Below are 20210 nucleotides of genomic sequence, written 5' to 3'. Positions count from 1 at the left end.
TTGTCCATTCACTTAGCCTGTCCAAGTCCCCTTGAAGCCTCCTTGCATCATCCTTGCAACTTACATTCCCACCTAGTTTTGTGTCGTCAGCAAATCTGGAAATAATACATTTGGTCCCCACATCCAAATCATCGATATATGAACAGCTGTGGCCCCAGCACTGATCTTTGCGGTTACCCCACTAGTAACAGGCTGCCATCCTGAGAATGACCCATTTATTCCTACTCTCTGTTTTCTGTCTGTTAATCAATTCTCAATCCATTGCAGTATATTCCCCCCAATCCCATGTGCTCTGATTTTGTTTACTAACCTCCTCTGTGGGACCTTATCTAAAGCCTTCTGAAAATCCAAGTCCACCACGTTCACTGGTTCTTCTTTATCTATGCTAACATCCTCAAAAAACGCCAACAGGTTCGTCAAACACGATTTTCCTTTCATAAATCCATGTTGACTCTGCCCAATTTTACCCCATTATTTTCTCAGTGAGTATTTATCGCATCCTTTATAATAGATTCTAACATTTTCTCTGCTACTGATGTCAAACTAACAGGTCTGTAGTTCTCCTTTCTCCCTCTCCCTCCCTTCTTAAATAATGGGGTTACCTTTGCTACATTCCAGGCTACAGGAACCACTCCAGAAACTATAGACGTTTGAAAGATAACCACCAATGCATCCACTATCTTTATAACCACCTCCTTCAATAGTCTAGGATGTTGCTCAACTGGTCCAGGGGATTTAGCAATCTTCAGTTGATCAATCCAGTTAACTTTTCAAGTACTACTTCTTTATTAATACTAATTTCTTTCAGTTCCTGATTTTCACAAGTCCCTTGGTTGCCTGGTATTTCTGGGAGACTTTCTGTATCTTCTTCTGTGAAGACAGACACAAAGGGCTGGAATTTAAGCAGCCCTCAACATTGTGATCCGTGGCATGGGGACCTGAAGATGGCTCTGATGAGGCCCACCATGGACCTCAACGCTGGTAGAGCCGCCCCATCCCTCGCTGCTGGGAAACAGGACTACAATTTTAATACCTAAATCAATAAAATTAATTAATTTAAATATACTCAGCGACGATCTTGCGGGCCCGCCGCAATCTTTGGCGTGGCAGCCAACACTCTTCCGTTCCCCATCCGGGGAAACGAGGCGCGACACTGGTGGGGAGGGGGTTGGAGGTAAGTTTATCAGTGCCGGTGGGGTAGGGGGGGACGGGGTCAAATAAACGTTATGGATGTAGGGGATGGTGGGAAGGGGTGTCCTTTCAACTTTGTGCAGTTTGTGGGGGGAAAGGTCAGATGTTAAAAGTAAGTGTTTTTGATAATGCAAATAGTTAATGTAATTGCTATTGGGGGAATGGGAAAGGGATTGGAACTTTATTTATGTAATTCTGGGAGGATATCTCTTTAAAAATTTAAATATCCCGGTTGGGCTGACTGCCCCTTTAAAAATGGCGTCAGCACCTGCGCACAGGCAGCTGATGCCGTTGCCGGGGACGGACAGCCCACCCCCTCCACGTGTCTGGGGGTGGGGGGGAGAGCTGCCACAGCTATTAAAATGAGCCACTTCGCTTAAGATCGCAGGGGCTCTTTGGTGTGCGGCCCGCCATTTTTTATAGGATCCTGCCCAAAGTAATTGTTTAGTTTCTCTGCCATTTCCCTATTCTCTATTATAAATTCTCCTGTCTCCACCTGTAATGGATCCACATTTGCCCTTGCTAATCTTTTCCTTTTCACATACCTAAAGAAGTTTTTACAGTCTGCCTTTACGTTTCTCATTAGCTTGCATTCATATTCTCTTTTCACTTTCTTTCTCAGTTTCTTGGTCATCCTTTGCTGGATTCTAAATTGCTCCCAATCCTCAGGCTTACCACTTTTTCTGAAAAACGTATAAGCCACTTCCTTTGATCTAATGCAATCTTTAACTTCTTTTGTTAGCCCCGGCTGATTCACCTTTCCCATTGGGTGTTTGTGCCTGAGAGGAATGTATAATCATTGTAGACCATGTAATACCTCTTTAAATACTAGCCATTGTCTGTCTACCGTCAAATCTTCGAGTGTATTTTCCCAATCCACCATCGCCAACTTGCCCTTCATAATTTCCTTTATTCAGATTTAAGACCCTAGTTTCAGAATGAATGATATCACTTTCAATCTGAATGTAAAATTCTATCATCTAATGGTCACTACTTCCCAAAGGCTCATTTGCAGCAAGATTATTAATTAGCCCTTTATCATTACATAATACCAAATCTAAAATAGCCTGATCCCGAGTTTGGTTCTTCAAAGTACTGCCCCAGAAACCCATCTTGTACACCTTCCAGGAATTCATCCTCCACAGCATTAGTGCTGATTAGGTTTACCCAGTTTATATGTAAATTGAAGTTGCCCATTATTACTGTAGCACCAATGTTACATGCATCTCTAATTTCCTGATTTATACCATGCCCAACATTACTGTTTGCTGCCCCTGCTGTTTCTTAGCTCCACCCAAACGGATTCTACGGGCTGAATCTTATGAGCGTGCCGCAAATTGTGGCGGTGTGCCCACACACATCGGCCGCCGCTGAGCCCTCGCTATATTACGTGCAGGGGCTCATTAACATAGCCATGACACGCAGCCCCCCCATATTACGTGGCGGGGGGAGGGGTGTCGGGGGTGTAAAGGGCAGCCAGCACATCAGCTATGTTTGCACACGACAGAGGAGATAGAAGCAAGCAGCAGTTGGACTGCAGAGACCAATCCACCAGTGAAAAGAGAAATTTACCTGCATGGAGACAGAGGGGCATGCCAGGTGGCCCCATGGTTCAGTGATGCCTCCCTGCTCACTCTCCTCCAGGCTGTGCGGACAAGGAAATGGCAAGAAGAGGCCCTTTCGCCAGACCGAGGCAGCCTGACTGGACGTGGCAGAGGAGGTCAGTAGCCAAGGGACCAACCGCTGAGACTGGGTCCAGTGTCGTAAACGGATAAATGACATGCAGCAAACCACAAAAGTAAATGCAACTTCACTGAAACTGGGTGTGCCCACACAGAGTGGCACATGTGTGCCATGTAGATGAAAGGGAGGTTGGGCAGGGAGGAACTGTGCGACATGAATGGATAAATGTATGATAGAACATACCCCTGTCTGCTGCTCAGAGAAGGGCACCTGCATGAGTGGCTCACTCAGTCGTGCATACTGAGCATCCCCCAGCTTTGTGACCAGGAGCCCTCTTGTGACATGTGTCATGCTGATGAAATGCCATCCATAATATCTGCCTCCTTGGTCCTCCAGGTGAAGAGGGCCCACAATGCCAGGGAGGCCGCCCATACCGATGGAGGTGCAGCTGACATAAGATGGCTGACTGATGCTGAGGAGGAGGCCCTGGAGATATCAGGAGCTGCGTTGTCATGCTCATTTGGTGAAGTAGACGTTGGGGTCCATGGTGAACATACTCCTGATAAATCTAAACACTGATCAATGGTGAATTGCATTTCTGTGATGCAATACTGTTATAATTGTGAAATGTGCTACAACAGGACTGAGAGTGTGCTCTTCCCATTGTGTCTTCCAGCCGGACACTCTGAGCTGACCCCAGTCGTGCAGGACCCCCTCCCACACCTCAGAGGAGCAGTCACCCTCCGAGGAAGCAGTGTCCCATGACACTAACGCACCTTCCATCAGCGCAGATACAGCCACCGAGGTGGGTATCCGTTCAGCCTTAGAGTGTGGGTCACAATCTGGTAGAGAACTGCACACGCGCCCCAGCAGCTGACTGAGGCTGAGACAGGCAAGGCCACTGACAGTCAGAGGGCTGTGAGTGGCCAGTCCCAAGCTGAGACCCAGGCTACTAATGACCCTCTGCTGTCGGCAGCACAGGGCATGCTGAAGCTGGCAACAGCAGTCATGGCAACTGCAGGCAGAGATGCCACAGGCCATGGTCATCCGTGAGCGGATGGTGGGGGAGTCCATCCAGGCCATGACAGCTGCCATGTCCCAGGCAAATGAGTGCATGGCATCATCCATTGAGGCGGCAGCGGCCCTCTTGGTGAACCAGAATCAATTAATACGTGCTGACCTGCAATCCCTCGCCACGGCCAAGACATCCATTCAGCAGTGCCAAGGTGAGAGAGGAACCAGGGGCATGGAGATTATCCCTGCCCCTGGTTCTTCCTGGGAGAGCGGAGGGGTTCCAAGGAACCCTGAGATGGAGGAGGTGAGCCAGGACAACATATCTGGGGTCCCCCCTCAAGGTGTTCCCAATGTGGATGCTGGCCCCTCTGCCTGTGAGGCAAGCTCCAGCATCTGCGACAGCTGAGGAGGGTTCTGCGCTGACATAGGATTCCCCAGGCCTTGTGTGCACAGAGGACAACCGCCGAAGTATTTCCACAGCCAAAGGGCAATCAGATCAGCAGCCTTCCTCCAGTCAGGCTGTTAACACTGAGGTTGCAATGAAAAGGGGTGCTCACAAGCTTTTAAAGAAAACACACTGACTCAAAACGGAATGCACGGGTGTCATTGCAATGTAAATATGTTATTCACTAAATGTTCCTCACTAACATGTGTGTCTTTTTCCTGTGTGAATGATGTGTGCCAGCATTTACTGTTAATGTGTTATCCCTTTTCATCATTGGCCTTTCAGGAATGCCAATGTATGCAATAACATCATTGCCATGCTGGCATTACTCATGTGCGTCTCCACGGATGCAGTGACATGGACAGGAGCCGCTGTCACTATGAGGGCCACAGGCATCGGATGTCCATCGACTCCCAAGGGCTGCAGGTTATTGCAGAGCAGGGCACAGAGATATGTCCACCTCCCTCGACATCTGCAGTCTCCTCTGTCACTGGCGCTCTGACATCCACTGGTATGTCATGTGGGACCTGTAGATGCATGGCGTTCTATAGCGGCAAGCTCCCCTCGAGGGCTGTTGCTCACGACCGGGGGCCTCTTCGTGGTCTGCACCTGGCTGTTGGTTCAGCCTGTGGCGCATGTGGATGCTCAGGAGAAACAGATCAGACAATCTAGGATGAGCCAAACCCATCTCCACATGCCAGATAATTTGTGTCCTTTGCTTTTTCGGAGGTTCCTAACAGGGCAGGCATTGTTGCTGACAGGTACATCAGGTGCTTTCATGGATCAACTATGTGGCATGGCATGGCATTACCCATCTTAGCTCTCACTAAGAGAGGCACAGAATGACCACAGTAAGATTCCACCAGCTGCATCGATTGCCCCACCAGCCAGATAACCTTTACGTACCTACCGTCTCTGGCACCCTTCCCAAGCATGGGGTGACTGGAGTGCCGTGGCTCCTTCACACACACGCACAAAGAGAAAATGGAGCAGTACCTCCCTTCATGCCTGCAGAATGGAGACCCCAGTAATAACATTCTCCCTCCCACCTCTCTTCCAGTATGCAGAGTGGAGACCCTGATATACAGAGACTTACCTGCACTGTGTCCGATTGCTGCCTCTTCTGCTGTCCCGCCTGCTCCTCTCATTCGTGAATGGGACGACATGTGACAGCTGGCCGTTCAATGAAAAATGAGGAACTGAGGAGCGGCGAGCAGCGGGATGTATAAACAGGCAGGGTAAGTTAGCATATGTAAATTTGGGTTCCGCTGCTGAGCGGCAGGAGGGCCGCACCAAGGTACCACCGCCACCGGTAATATGCTTCGGGGACTTCCATGTGTCGGGGGTTGTGGCGGGCTTCTCCCAGAAGAATTTTCCAGGCCCTCCTGCCATGATACCCGATGTCAGAGGGCTAGTAAAGTTCAGCCCTACATCTTGATCCTTTGATCTAAGATCCTCTGTCATTAATGTTCTGATCTGATCCCTTATGAAGAGCACTACCAAACCTCCTTCTCCTTTTTGCCTATCCTTCCTAAATGATGAATATCCTTGGACATTCAGTTCCCAATCGTGGTCACTCTATAGCCAGCAGTGGGGTGAACCCATTGAAGATGATAGAATCCTCATTCCAAATGCTCTTTTTCACATCTCACTTTCCCTTCATCCCACACTCTGTTCTGTTTTACAAGCTGCTGATGGTGTAATGATGCTCCTCTTATTCCCCCACTTCCCTCGCACAAAATTACCCTTGTGCTTTTTCCATCTCAGATATCCAAGAAGTGCCATGTGGCCAGGCAATGGAGGAACACGAAGAAGACAGTAATGATGAAGACACATCACCCATCACTAAATTTGACACACGCAGCCACCAGCTCAGATACTGCGCGTACCTTACCGGATAGGTTAGAGTTAGGATCTGCATGTGGTGAGACACCAGGCACGAGTGGTCTGCAGTCAGAGCAGTGGGCAAGGATAGCGCAGGTGCCAGCATACTGGGTGTGCGAGCTTATACATGGGTTCTGTTGTAGAGGACTCAATGAAAGCTTCAATGGGGCAGTCGACAGAACAATGCTGATGGACATGCACACTGAAATGCTTGGTGCATTGGGATACTGCCAGAAAGTCTGCAGTCAATGTCAAGGAGCAAGGGGAAGTCCAGCACCAACTTGACACAGGGCTTTGCGCAGAGCTGGGAGCCCATCATCTCCAGCATTGAAGTGATGGCCAACTCCATCAGCACACTTGTGGACTCAACCACCATGCAGCATCTGATGGCCAAAGTCTCAGCTTCCATTGCAACACAAGTAGCAACCACACAACATCTGAGTGCTGCAGTGGAAACTCAGCCTGCTGTTAATTATAATATGCAAAGGGGCTTGCAGGATGTTACAGCAATCCAGCAATCTGCCTCCAACAGATTACCAGGCTTGCTGAGGCGTCACTCTGGGGGAGAGGAATACAAACCTGCTGTCCTTTCTCAGGAAGACAGCAGTCGTCCTCTCACCACTGCCACTCCATCAATGCCCTTGCTGTTGCCTGTCAGGCAGCCGGCCCAGAGTACAGGCACCCATACTGAGAGGCACAGTCTAAAGCCGGGCCCTCAAAGCAGCTGCTCAAGGGCCTCCTGCAAGGTCATCTGCAGTTCCCCCCATTGATAGTTGTGATGTCCTCGGGACTTGAGTGAGGTTTAGCTGAGTTTGGTATAGAACATGAGGCAAAGACAGAGAGACAAAAACTGCAGCAGCTGAACACAAAGGCTACTCCTTTTATTCTCCCTGTCTTAGTTCCACTTTCTCTTTGCTAGCATGTGTGTTCTACAGCAGCTCTAGAGTACACAATGCACAATGCAATTTCAAAACACTATAACACCACATTCCTCCCCTTCTTAGTAAATGAAAAACGTAGCATGTTTTAATGGTTTGTTTCCAGAACTATAAATGATAAACTTAAACATAAATAGTTCATTTTGTAACATAGTCACTTAAGTGGCTGTTTTTTCTCATGATAGGATATCGTCTGACATCAGATGCAGTTTCATTTGACTCATGTTCTTCATCTGAGGTGTTGATGTCAGAATAGGAGTCAATGCTTGCGAGTGGTGATTTCAGTGCTTTGAAGAATGACATTTCTTGTGATGATTTGTGAACCGTGCTTAGCAGTGATCATTCATCCTTTTGTGTTGGTCACAACAAATGGTTGGATGTCATAAGGAGTTGTTTGCTTTCCAACGTGACCATCACGTTTCACAAGCACTTTATCTCCTGACTTTAGCGGTGTAACTCTAAGTTTCATGTTTCACTCCGCATTTACTTTCATTCGATCCTTCTGTTCTCGATCGCGTTCATGTACATGTTGATCATTAGCTCTGCAGGGTAGCTCAGGAGGATGTGATGATCATTGTACATAGGATGTGCAAAGATGAGTATAGCTGGAGGTTTTCCAGTAGTCGAGTGAGATGTCCTCTGTAATTATGAAGAAATTGATATAGCTCTTGCTTCCATGACTTGTTCTCAGCTGCAGCTCTATGTATCACTTTTTTCAAGGTTCACAAAAGTTTCTTAACTTCACCATTAGCTCTTGGCCAACGGGGTGTGATTTTCCTATGAGTGAATCCTGGGTAGTTTGTGAATTTACTGAATTCATCGCTGTTGAATGGGGTCCATTGTCACTCCTTACTGTTTGAGGGATTCCAAACATGGCAAAGATCTGGTCAAGCTTTGGGATGACTGCTTTCATTGAAATTGACATAACTAATTCCACGATTGGGAATCTGCCGTAGCTGTCAATGACAACAAGTGGGCAAATCTGTGAAAACAATGTTAACTTCAATCCATGGTCCTGGAGGTAGTTCAGACATCTTGAGAGGATCATGATGACTTGAGATTCTGGTTACTTGACATGGAAAACACTGATTGATTTTTGTGCTCTACCATACGGTCAATTCCTGGGAACCAAACCTTTTCCCTAAGGAATTGTTTGGTTTTGACAATTCCTTGGTGTCCTTCATGTGCTAGATCGGTAACACATTCCTTCAATGAGCTGGAATGATAATACAGTTTGTTGGATCCCATCGATTACAATGAAAGACGAAGTCCGATTGTAGCTTTCAAAACTTTACTGAGGTAAGTAATTGTTACAGCTTGACTTCCTCTCCTTGATGTAGGTTTTCTTCACTACAGCAAACAGCTCAGCCATGTTATTAAACTTCTCCCATTCCGTGGCATTCTTGTACAGCTTGGGGAAAAACGGACCGAACTTTGCGCGCCAAATCCAGCCTCCTTTATACTTATCCGGTAACACCACCCCCCACCCCTTGTTCCTAATTGGTCTGCAGACTTCTGCAATTTTTGTGGTGTCAGAGCCTGATTGGTCTGCTCATACCAGCAAGTTTCACATTCCCCCCCCACCCCGAACTGTTATCTGCAGCTGTCCTGTCAGTTTCTGCCTGTTAGTTTTCTTTATAAACTGTGTCTGTTAGTTGATTAGTCAGCCGGTTAGATTATCTTTAATCTGTTCCCACACAGTTGTTGCATAATATGAAATCAGATGTGGTTGTAGTGGTGAGCTCATTTCGAACATTGTGAAGACCTTGTGGTGTGTGAGCGATTTCGCTTGCACACACTTTCTCGATCGCATCTGTCCAGTTTTGAGATTCTGTAGCTTTCATACATAGTCACAAAGCCTCATCTTGTTTTGTTGCTGCTTTGATGTCAGACAATTTTAGCTACTTTGGCACCACATTTAGGCTCAGGTAGTGAAGATGTTGTTCGGCAACCTTTTCATCACGACTATTAGCACTGCCTGTCGGCAGTGGATATTGCGAAAGGTAATCTGCTGGCCTGAGCTTGCCTGACTGATACTCAACATGGAACTCGTACTCTTGCAGTTTGAGTATCCAACATTCTATTTGAGTGGGGGTTTGCTATGTGAATTGTTGAATAAGCTCACTAGTGGTCTATGATTGGTTATTACTTTAAATTAGTTTCCATACAGGTAAAGATGAAAGTGTAAGAGGCCCCTGTGATTGAGAGTGCCTCTCTGTTTGTAAATAATGTTGCTCTACAGGTGTTAATGATCTGCTTGCCATCACAATGACTGATGGGTTACCTGGCTTGCGTCCATGACTAGCTGGATGGTTTACTCAGGGTCGAAATAGGCATTTGTGCAATTTGCTGACAAACATTGTTTGATCTGGTGTACTGCCTGCTTGTTTGATTTAGTCCATTCCCAATTGGCGGTCTCTTTTGTCAGATTGTGTAGGGGGCAGATAGTGTAGTGAGGTCAGGAAGGGAACGACTACAGTACGTGACGAGTTCTAGCAGACTCTGGACTTCTTCCACATTTGTAGGATCTGCAGCATTTGCAATGGCTTCAACTTTCCATAGATCTTGTGATACTCCTTCACCACTGAACACATGACCGAATAATTCAATTCTGCTTTTCAATGCGGCCATAGATGAGAATATCATCACTGAAGTTCAGCATGCCTTCAAATCCTTGAAATGCAGATTGAATCAAGGTGCTGATATACCTCAGCTGCTGAGTTGACGCCAAAGTTCAGCGTCTTGTATCATATTGTGAGCAGAGAATACAGTAAGATATCTCAATTCTTCTGCAAGCTCGATTTGATGATATCCTGCATTGAGGTCAAGTTTAGCGAAGTGTTTAGCACCATTCACTTTCTCTATGACATCATCGATTATTGGAGCTAAGAAACAGCAAGGGGCAGCAAACATTGGTGGGAGTTGCTTATAGGCCACCAAACAGTAGTGGTAATGTTGGACATGGTATAAATCAGGAAATTGGAGGTGCATGTAACATGGATAATGTAATAATGGGCAATCTCAATTTACATATAGACTGGGTAAACCTATTCCGCACTAATGTTGTGGAGGATGAATTCCTGAAGTGTGCGCAAGATGGGTTTTTGGAGCAGTACGTTGAATACCAAACTAGGGATTGGGCTGTTTTAGATTTAGTATTATGTAATGAGAAAGGACTAATTAATAACCTTGCAGTAAAGGAACCTTTGAGAAATACTGACCATAATATGAAAGAATTTTACATTACGTTTGAATGTGATATAGTTCATTCTGAAACTAGGAGCTTAAATCTGAATAAAGGAAACTATGAAGGTATGAGGGACAAGTTGGCTATGATGGATTGGGAAAATACAATAAAATATTTTACTGTATACAAGCAATGCTAGTATTTAAAGAAGTATTACGTGGTCTACAATAAATATACATTTCTCTAAGGCACAAAACCCTACAGGAAAGATGAATCAACCAGGGCTAACAAAAGAAGTTAAAGATTGCATTAAATCAAAGGAAGTGGCTTTAAGGTTGCCAGAAAAAGTCCGAGGATTTGGAGCAATTTAGAATCCAGCAAAGGATGACCAAGAAACTGATAAAGAAAGGGAAAAGAGAATATGAATGCAAGCTAGCGAGAAACATAAAGGCAGACTGTAAAAGCTTCTTTAGGTATGTGAAAAGGAAAAGATTAGTAAGGACAAATACAGGTGGAGGCAGGAGAATTTCTAATGGAGAATAGAGAAATGGCAGAGAAACTAAACAATTACTTTGTTCTATATACATGGAGGAAGATACAGAAAATCTTCCAGCAATACTAGAGAACCAAGGGACTTGTGAAAAATGAGGAACTGAAAGAAATTAGTATTAATAAAGAAGTAGTATTTGAAAAGTTAACCGGATTGATCAACTGAAGGTTGCTAAATCCCCTGGACCAGATGAGCTACATCCCGAAGTGTTGAAGGAGGTTGCTATAGAGATAGTGGATGCATTGGTGGTTATCTTTCAAACGTCTATAGTTTCTGGAGTGGTTCCTGTAGACTGGAATGTAGCAAATGTAACCCCATTATTTAAGAAGGGAGGGAAAGGGAGAAAGGAGAACTACAGACCTGTTAGTTTGACATCAGTAGCAGAGAAAATGTTAGAATCTATTATAAAGGATGTGATAAATAGACATAGAGAAAATAATGGGGTAAAATTGGGCAGAGTCAACGTGGATTTATGAAAGGAAAATCGTGTTTGACAAACCTGTTGGCGTTTTTTGAGGATGTTAGCATAGATAAAGAAGAACCAGTGAATGTGGTGGACTTGGATTTTCAGAAGGCTTTAGATAAGGTCCCACACAGGAGGTTAGTAAACAAAATCAGAGCACATGGGATTGGGGGGAATATACTGCAATAGATTGAGAATTGATTAACAGACAGAAAACAGAGAGTAGGAATAATTAGGTCATTCTCAGGATGGCAGTCTGTTACTAGTGGGGTAACCACAAGGATCAGTGCTGGGGCCACAGCTGTTCACAATCTATATAAATGATTTGGATGTGGGGACCAAATATAATATTTACAAATTTGCTGCTGACACAAAACTCGGTGGGAATGTAAGTTGTGAGGAGGATGCATGGAGGCTTCAAGGGGACTTGGACAGGTTAAGTGAATGGGCAAGAACCTGGCAGATGGAATATAATGTGACTAAGTGTGAAGTTATCCACTTTGGTGGGAAAAACAGAAAGACAAAATATTTCTTAAATGCTAAGAGGTTGGGAAGTAGTGATGGTCAAAGAGTGGTCTTTATCACTAGGGGTTTTGAACACAGGAGTAAAGAAGTCTTGCTGCAATTGTATAGAGCCCCCTTGGTGAGACCTCACCTGGAGTATTGTTTACAGTTTTGGTCTCCTCACCTAGGAAGAATATACATGCCATAGATGGAGTGCAACTGAGGTTCACCAGACTAATCCCTGGGATGGCAGGATTGTCTTATGAAGAAGGATTGAGAAAACTGGGCCTGTATTCTCTAGAGTTTTGAAGAATGAGAGGTGATGTCATTGAAACTTACAAAATTCTTACAGAGTGTGACAGGGTGGATCTCGATAGGATGCTTCCCCTGGCTGGTGAGTCTAGAACCAGGGAACATAGTCTCAGACTAAGGGGTAGGTCATTTAAGACTGAGATGAGGAGGAATGTATTCACTCAGAGAGTGGTTACTCCAGCTAGCAGAGATTACTGAGTCTTCAGTAATTTTAACATTAACTCTTTTATTACATTTTAACTATATACAGCTTTACATAAGTTTGTAGGACTCCTTTGAAGGCATATAGCATCTCCCTCCAGTCCCTCTCACATCTGATCTCTTATATCATCATGGTGGGAGGTATTCCTTACACTGTCTCAAACATTAACCCTTTCACTACCTCTTCCCCTAAGTCTTTATCCATATATACATTTATACATTCCTTTTTCAATTTTTACATACTACCCCATCTCCCCCCAAGACTCTGACATCACAGATTCTATCTGTCAGGAGGCTTCACAACTCTCCCTGATGGTGTTGTTGTCAGATGTGGAAGATCAGTAAACTTTCTCTGAACTCTTGTTTCTTGATTTGGACGGCCTTCACTGAGGTTTGTAGAATCTGGTCCTTTCTGAATTTCAGGTTCAACATCTAGTTCATCCAAATGTATGACTGATTGACATTTTGTTGAATAGGGATAAGATTTCTCCTGTCTGATAGTACCTGCTGAAGTATGCACTAAATAAGATCTCTGTTGATTCTCATCCCTCTGGATGATTACTCCTTCTCTGTCTTGGTCTCGTACCCATATCTTTTCTCCTACCCTCAACTTAGGTAGGTTCCTGGTGAGGCATTTCCTATTATAGTTATAAATTTGTTGCTTTCGGTGAGACTTTTCTCTGTCTTGAACTCTCCGATAATCCTGGACTTCTCGCCATGGAAGTAATTTTTTGGGAAGGATGCAAAGTTGTGTTTTAAGTTTCCTTCCCATCAACAGTTCTGTTGGTGCTAATCCACATAGCAATGGTGTAGATCTGTAGTTTAGGAGTGCTGTTTGAGAATCTTCATTCTTCTTTAACATTGCTTTGATAGTTCTGACTCCTCTCTCAGCTTCACCATTAGATTGAGGATATCTAGGGGAACTGATGTACAAATCCAGTTTTTCTGCAAAGTGCATGAAATAGTAATTTGCAAATTGTGGTCCATTATCAGAAACTATCTGCTCAGGTATTCTTAGTGTTGCAAAGATCTCCTGTAACACTCGAATGGCTGCCTCAGTTGTTGCTGTGTACCTCAATCCACCTTGAAAAATAATCAATGACAATCGATTAAACGTGAATAGATCCATCCCCAGACATTCCCATGGTCTGGTTGGGAATTGGGTGGAGATAAGGGGTTCCCTCTGATTCTGTCTGTGCCTCCACGTACCTGGCAATTAGAAATCATATAGATATAGATCTCTCGATATTCCCAGCCACCACACGGACGACTGAGCCCATGCTCTACATTTCGTATACTCATGTGGCCCTGGTGTATTTTCTCCAAGATGTTTACCCGCAGTGAGTCCGGAATCACCAGCCTCTCATCATATACCAGCAAATCATCCACAATAGTAAAGTACCTTCCGTGTTCAAAGAAGATTTTCATCTTCTCCTTACCACTGGGATGTTACTGTGACCAACCATGCCTGCAATATTGACGGAGATACATACATTCCTCATCTTGCATCTGAACATGACGAATTTCTTGGAACCTTTTTGAACTTGCTGGCCATTGTGATGCATTGAACTGAGAATATGACACAATTTCATTAATAAAGTTAACATCCTGTTGTGTAGGATGGTCAACAGTAGCTCGGAACAATGTATCTGCTGTTGTTTGTTGCTTGCCCTGCACTTATACCATTTCGTATGTGAATATCATTGGCCTCAACCGGAATCTCTGGATTCTCGGAGGCATCTTAGTGAGTTCCTTTACATCAAGCAAGGAAATTAGGGGTTTGTGGTCCATCTCTATGCCAACCTTTAAGCCAATAATATAATCTGAGAACTTTTCACAAGCCCATGTGACTGTGAGAGCTTCTTTCTCGATGATGGCGTACCTCGTCTCAGTTTCAGACAATGCTCGTGCCACATAGTAAACCAGTTATTGACATCCATATGTCTGTTCTTGAAAACGGACTGCCCCTATCCCTGTAGATGAGGTGTCTGCTGCAATTGTGGTTGGTAATGAGGGGTTATAATGTGCTAAGATATCCAGCGAAATCAGCATCTCCTTGATCCTTTGAAATGCTTGCTCCTGATGTGCATTCCAACACCATCTTTGAGCTTTCCTTAGCAGATGTTGTAAGGGTTCAGTAACCTGCGTTAGATTGGGTAAAAGTTTTGCCTACTGATTAACTATTCCAGGGAATTGTTGAAGATCTTGGACAGGCGTAGGAAGTGGGAATTCACTTATGGCTGTCATCTTTTGTGGGTCTCCCATTATGCTGTTGCTCCTGACAATGTGCCCTAGGAAATGAATAGACATTTTTGAGAATTCACACTTTTCATTAAGTGTCAGGCCTTCTTGTAGACGATTCAAAACTGCTCTAACCCTCAGGTCATGTTTTTCAATGGATTCACTGTAGACTAAGATCTCATCCATATGGCATACTACTCCTTTAAAGTCCTATAGAACATTTGACATAGTCCTTTGGAATGTTTCCTGTGCTGATGTTATACCAAATGGTAAATGATTAAAATAAAATCTTCCGAACGGAGTAATGAGGGTTGTCAATAACCTTGACTTCTGGTCCAATGGAACTTGCCAAAAGCCACTATTCGCATCAAGCTTTGTGAACATGGTACTTCTGCATAACATTGTCAAGCTTTCGTCTACTGGACCTTGGATGAACTTCTCTTGCCACAGCCTTGTTAAGTTAAGTCTACACAAATGCGAAGATTACCATTAGGTTTAGGAACTGGAACCATTCCCAAACACCATTCTGTAAGATCAGTGACAGGAGAAATGACTCCCATCCTGGTCATCTCTTCCAGCTGATGTTGGACTTGCTTCATTCGTGGGTGTGGTATCTTCCTAGGCATGAAAAGACATACTGGTTTAGCATCTTTCCTCAATGTAATGCTGTATTTGGTCTTCCTAGACCAGTAAATAATTTTGCAAAGTCTTTTTTGGAAGCGATTGCTGGATTCATGTTGCTTAACTTCTTCCACGTTTCTTATACGATGAAGGTCAATACAAGCTCTTCTACTTAAGAGAGAGAATTCCTAATTCCATAGAACAAACAGTGCTTCCAACTATCTGCTTTCCCTTGCACTGGAGTATTGCCTGTACCTTTCCCTTGACTTTCAGTTCAATCACTCCTGGGCCATGTAACTGAGTTTCTGTTGGTTGCAAGTAATGCATTGATAACCACGGTTTGTTATTTGATAAGACCATTACACTTGCTCCAGTGTCTAGTTTAAAGTTGCTGATATGTCCATTGACATTTTTATCTGCAGACCAAATGCCTGATTAGGATCATTGATCTCACCAAGGAAGTTTTCTGATTACTCTCCTGATGGAAATTATTCAACTTCATCAACAGCTTTATGCTTGAAGACTTTTTCTTTCAAACCTATGGGAGTAGACATTTTACTTTAGCACATCTTCCCAAAATGGCCTACTTTCTTACAGTGGAAGCATCCTGCTTTGTTTGCAAGACACTGTTCACGCCTGTGGGTCTTTTTGACACCACAGCACTGGCAGAGTTTTATGCTGTTTTGCAGTTTACAGTGTATTTTCGTTTCTTGTGCCTCTTTCACTGGCCTGTGATTAAGGACCTGTTGATCACTAGAGGTTTCCTGACCCAAGGTCTTTCTTCACCTCTCAGGACTGGTCTGTTCTTCTTCCAGTCCTCTGCTTGTCTCACCAGCTGAATTGCTTTGCCTAGGGTGAGGTCTTCCTTAGACTGCAATAAATCTGAGAGGAATTCATCAGCAATACCTACCACAATGTGGTCTCTTATTAATTCTGCTTTTAGTTCTCCATATTCACATCCTTCAGCTAGTCTATAAAGTCGTTAACAAAGGTATCGACTGTTTCAACCTGGTTTCTGGACCCTTCTGTTAAATTTTGCCCTTTTCAGAATCTTATTGCCCCTTCAGTTGAAATAGCTATCAAAGACTTTTAAAACTTCATCAAATTTGTCTGATGTCTCATTAATGCCTTGTCTTGCAATAATGTTGTCTGCTATTGCTCCAATGGAATACAGCAATTGTTAACTTGCTGTGCTTCAGACTGACTGTCTAATTTGGAAGCAATTCTGTATTTCAAAAATCTTTTTCACCAGAGTTTCCAACTTTGAGTTTGATTTGATCCTTCCATGTGTCCAAACCCCCCTGGTATTGTGAATTTAAGATCCATGGTTTTCTATTCAATTTACATTCTTTTTAAAATTTTCCCTCCAGTATTGGAAGTTTCCCGTGCTTTTCAGCCTCGCGCTGTCTCCCGCTTTGGTCGTCGTTTCTTCCTGTGAAATCTCACCACTAGACTATATTTATTTCTTTATTTCATTAAATGCAGCTTTGTAGCATTTTGCTATACTCTCTTTATTCCCTTCACTTAGGGTATTGAGTATTTGCAGCCTCTTTGTTTTTCTTCACTCACGTTCGCCATGTGTAATGGCACTGACCTTGGATCCACCTTCACTAAGGACTTTTGGTTTTCCCAGTACTGCCTGCATAGTGCCGTAAGGAGCAAATTTTTTACCCTCTTTAACAGTTGCTCAGCAGATCCCGACCACTGATTTGTTCTCCGACTCGAAACCTGTGATTGCTGGACCAGAATTTTTTCACAGATTACCCGCCTCTGTGGTGCAGCCTGTATGCCTCTACAAACCGATTCCCCAACTCTCTGTCCCTCCTTCATCCATGGAGCAGCTCTGGAGCTTTTTCACAGCCTTTTGAGTTCTGCAGTTTTGGTGCTTTTTTCAGGTCAGCTTTCTTCAGAGTATTTCTTCAAATTCTTCTAGGTGTTGTATAGTAAGAACCACTGCTGTTCACCATATTGTATGTCTGGTTAGTCTGCTGCCACCTATGTATATTTGGTTAGTCTAGCTAGGAGAGATTACTGAGTCTTCACTAATTTTAATTTAACTCTTATTACATTTTAACTATATATAGCTTTACTTAACTCTGTAGGACTCCTCTTAAGGCATATTGCATCTCTCTCCAGTCTCTCTCACATGCGATCTCTTACATCATCATTTTGGTAGGTATTTCTCACACTGTCTCAAATATTAACCCTTTCAAACCCTTATACTACAACATGCAGCTTGCATGTAACACATTTCAGCTTGCCAATACCAGTGAAGCAATCAGCATAGAGTTCAAGAATGTTTTTGTTATGCAAAGGAATCGCGCATGTGACTGCAATCATGAGATCTGTGGAAACTGATAAGCGTGTCACATTCTCCCGATATGACATAGAATACAGCTTTCGTTCTTCTGTCTATGAATGAGACTGGTGTTTCAAAAGTTCTGAGAATTTTCAGCAGTTTGTCACTGTTGTCAGGGAAAATTTTCGAATTCCCTTTTTTGCAGAGATTGGGGCAATCCTGAATTTGGTTGAATGTTTTGTCTCCCGTGACATTGACATTCCTGTGTCTATGAGAGCATCTATGTCCGAGCAACCAATATCACTGTCACACGTGGCTGTTTGCTGTGTCTGAGAGAGAGGACAAAAGTATGTTCGGGGTCATCTGCCTCTACTTTAGCTACATCCCCTAGTCTGTTTGATGTTGTGACATGACACCCTTCTGTTGGTATTGGTCTTAGCAGTTGATTTTGTTGATGAGTGACAAATACAAACAAAGTGGTTGGGATTCCCACAGTCCTAAACAGCCTACCTCTTATTCTGAGATTGTGTTCACTGGTTCTAGACTCCCTAACCAGGGGAAACATCCTTCCTGCATCTACCCTGTCGAGCCCTGTAAGAATTTTATAAGCCTCAATGAGATCATAGCTCATTCTTCTAAACTCTAGAGAATACAGGCCCAGTCTCCTCAATCTCTCCTCATAGGACAATCCCGCCATCCCAGGACTCAGTCTGGTGAACCTCTATAGCAAGTATATCCTTCCTTAGGTAAGGAGACCAAAACTGTACACAATACTCCAGGTGGGGTCTCACCAAGGCTCTATACAACTGTAGCAAGACTTCTTTACTCCTAGAGAGTCTCAGTGATTTCCCTTATACAACAGTGGACAGTAAACTGCAAGATCTTGCAAATATCACCAGTTCCAGCTTGGAAGCAGCCAGACACATAAAAATTCATCGCCTCAGCCACTTTCACAGCCACTGGCAATGTGGTTCTTGCCCTACTCTGAGACTGCAGTTGTAGTTGCAGCAGATAGCAGATTTCGAGAAAACATTCATAGTGAAATGCAATCATCTCTGAGGATCAGATAGGAGAATTGCTCTCTGAGCATCGTGGACAAATTTGGCATCCTGCTGAAAGCCCTTCTCCCCCTCCTTTTCCTCCTTCTTCCAGCAGCTTATCCTGCTCTGCGTTCCCTCTGTTCTTTCTCTAAGTCATGCTGTATTCCAAGGGGAATGGCTAGTAGTGCAATCATGTGTATGAGAAACTGGTTTGTGCAGAAGCCTTAAAGTCAGCAAAAATTCCTTCACCACCTGCCACACCACGTCCTGTAGACTTTAGCAACTTTAAACATCTATAGAAAACACCAAACACTTGTAGGATTGCAGCAACAGACAGAAGAAATCAACCAGCAACTAGCCTGTAAATAGCTGATGATCCCTTTAAATAGCGCTGTGGGGGCGGGGGGGGGGGAGGGGGGGGGAGGTTTTCCTGCTGCTGAATGCATGTTTAGCCATGTAAGGTTAAGAGGGGGAATTGGCTACAGTGTGGTGCTCCAAAATGGCTAATTGGCATCATGCTCTGCTTGCTCTGCACACTACTGGTAGACACCACATTGGTGAAGATGTTAGCATGCATACACATCACGGATGCTATTTTGGTTATGGTATTCTACATAATAAATTTTGCCATCTTCTGGTCAATTTGAATGCAATGATAGCTGTAGAAGTATATCTTCCTGGAATAATACAAAGTGTTTGAAGCATTTCAACTCATGAGTAATGCCTACAACTGACTATTTCTCAGATTTACTATGTCCTTTCAGAGTATTTTCATGCACACCAAAAGTGCAATGATACTACAATCATGGACTAACTGAAGGGTCTTTAAAAAATGAATCCTTATTTTTAAAAGTGAACAATGGTCCAAAATGGCCACCGAAGAAAAGGGGATTGGCCTTTTGTGTATTCAAACAGTCTGACAAAGACAAAGGACAAAACTTCAAAGCCAGTGGTGTTAATGAAGCCCATCTTACACCTATCCTAAAACGTTCCAGAATTGAATGTCTTCTTCTGAAACAAAGGAGGTATGAAGTAGCCACATCCTGGGCCATTGTGCAATCACCATGGGTAAGAGATGTGAATACCTCCTAATAGGAAGTGAGAGGTCACACATTTTTACCTTAAAAAAGACAGCCAGAGAGAGAGAGAGACTGACTCAGAAGGTGAAGCTGCTTATAACAGCTTGAATTCCAGCCAAGCCAGGAAGCACAGTGCTCTGCTGAAAAAATCTGACATCTACAGTATACAGCAGTGAGAGCTAGAAGTAACCCACCATCTTCAACAGAACCTTCAATCAAGAGAGAATGGATGCAGTTGCAACAATTTCGGGATGTCGCTGTCTGGTTATTTGAAAAATAAAACACAAAGGGGCTAAACTCTAATACAAATACACTTGCTGCAGTCAGGTAGGGAGTTGAATAGTGGGAATCACCCACATCACACCATGTGACCGTAACAGTATATACAGATTTTTTTTGTTCAATACATAGAACTCAGACAGTTATGTGTATTTTGTTAAAATCTTATGTTAAAACTGCCAGCTTAGTCATTCATTTCTGGTGACTTTATGACTGAAACAAACTCAACAAATGTCAATTCTGAATACTTTGGTGTATTAGACTTGACTAAAGAACATT

At 43.7% G+C, this 20210-nt stretch overlaps 1 protein-coding gene across 1 annotated transcript in view; it reads right to left on the bottom strand.

The window, feature by feature from the left end:
• LOC137380845 (polycystin-2-like protein 1) overlaps positions 1-20210 on the bottom strand; it is a 128034-nt gene that overhangs the window by 81016 nt on the left and 26808 nt on the right. The window lies entirely within an intron of this gene.

Source organism: Heterodontus francisci, chromosome 20 (genome assembly GCF_036365525.1).
Source record: "Heterodontus francisci isolate sHetFra1 chromosome 20, sHetFra1.hap1, whole genome shotgun sequence".
NCBI classification, from domain to species: Eukaryota; Metazoa; Chordata; class Chondrichthyes; order Heterodontiformes; family Heterodontidae; genus Heterodontus; species Heterodontus francisci.
The sequence above is the reverse complement of the archived record's forward strand: the minus strand, read 5'-3'. Positions and strand labels throughout refer to the sequence as shown.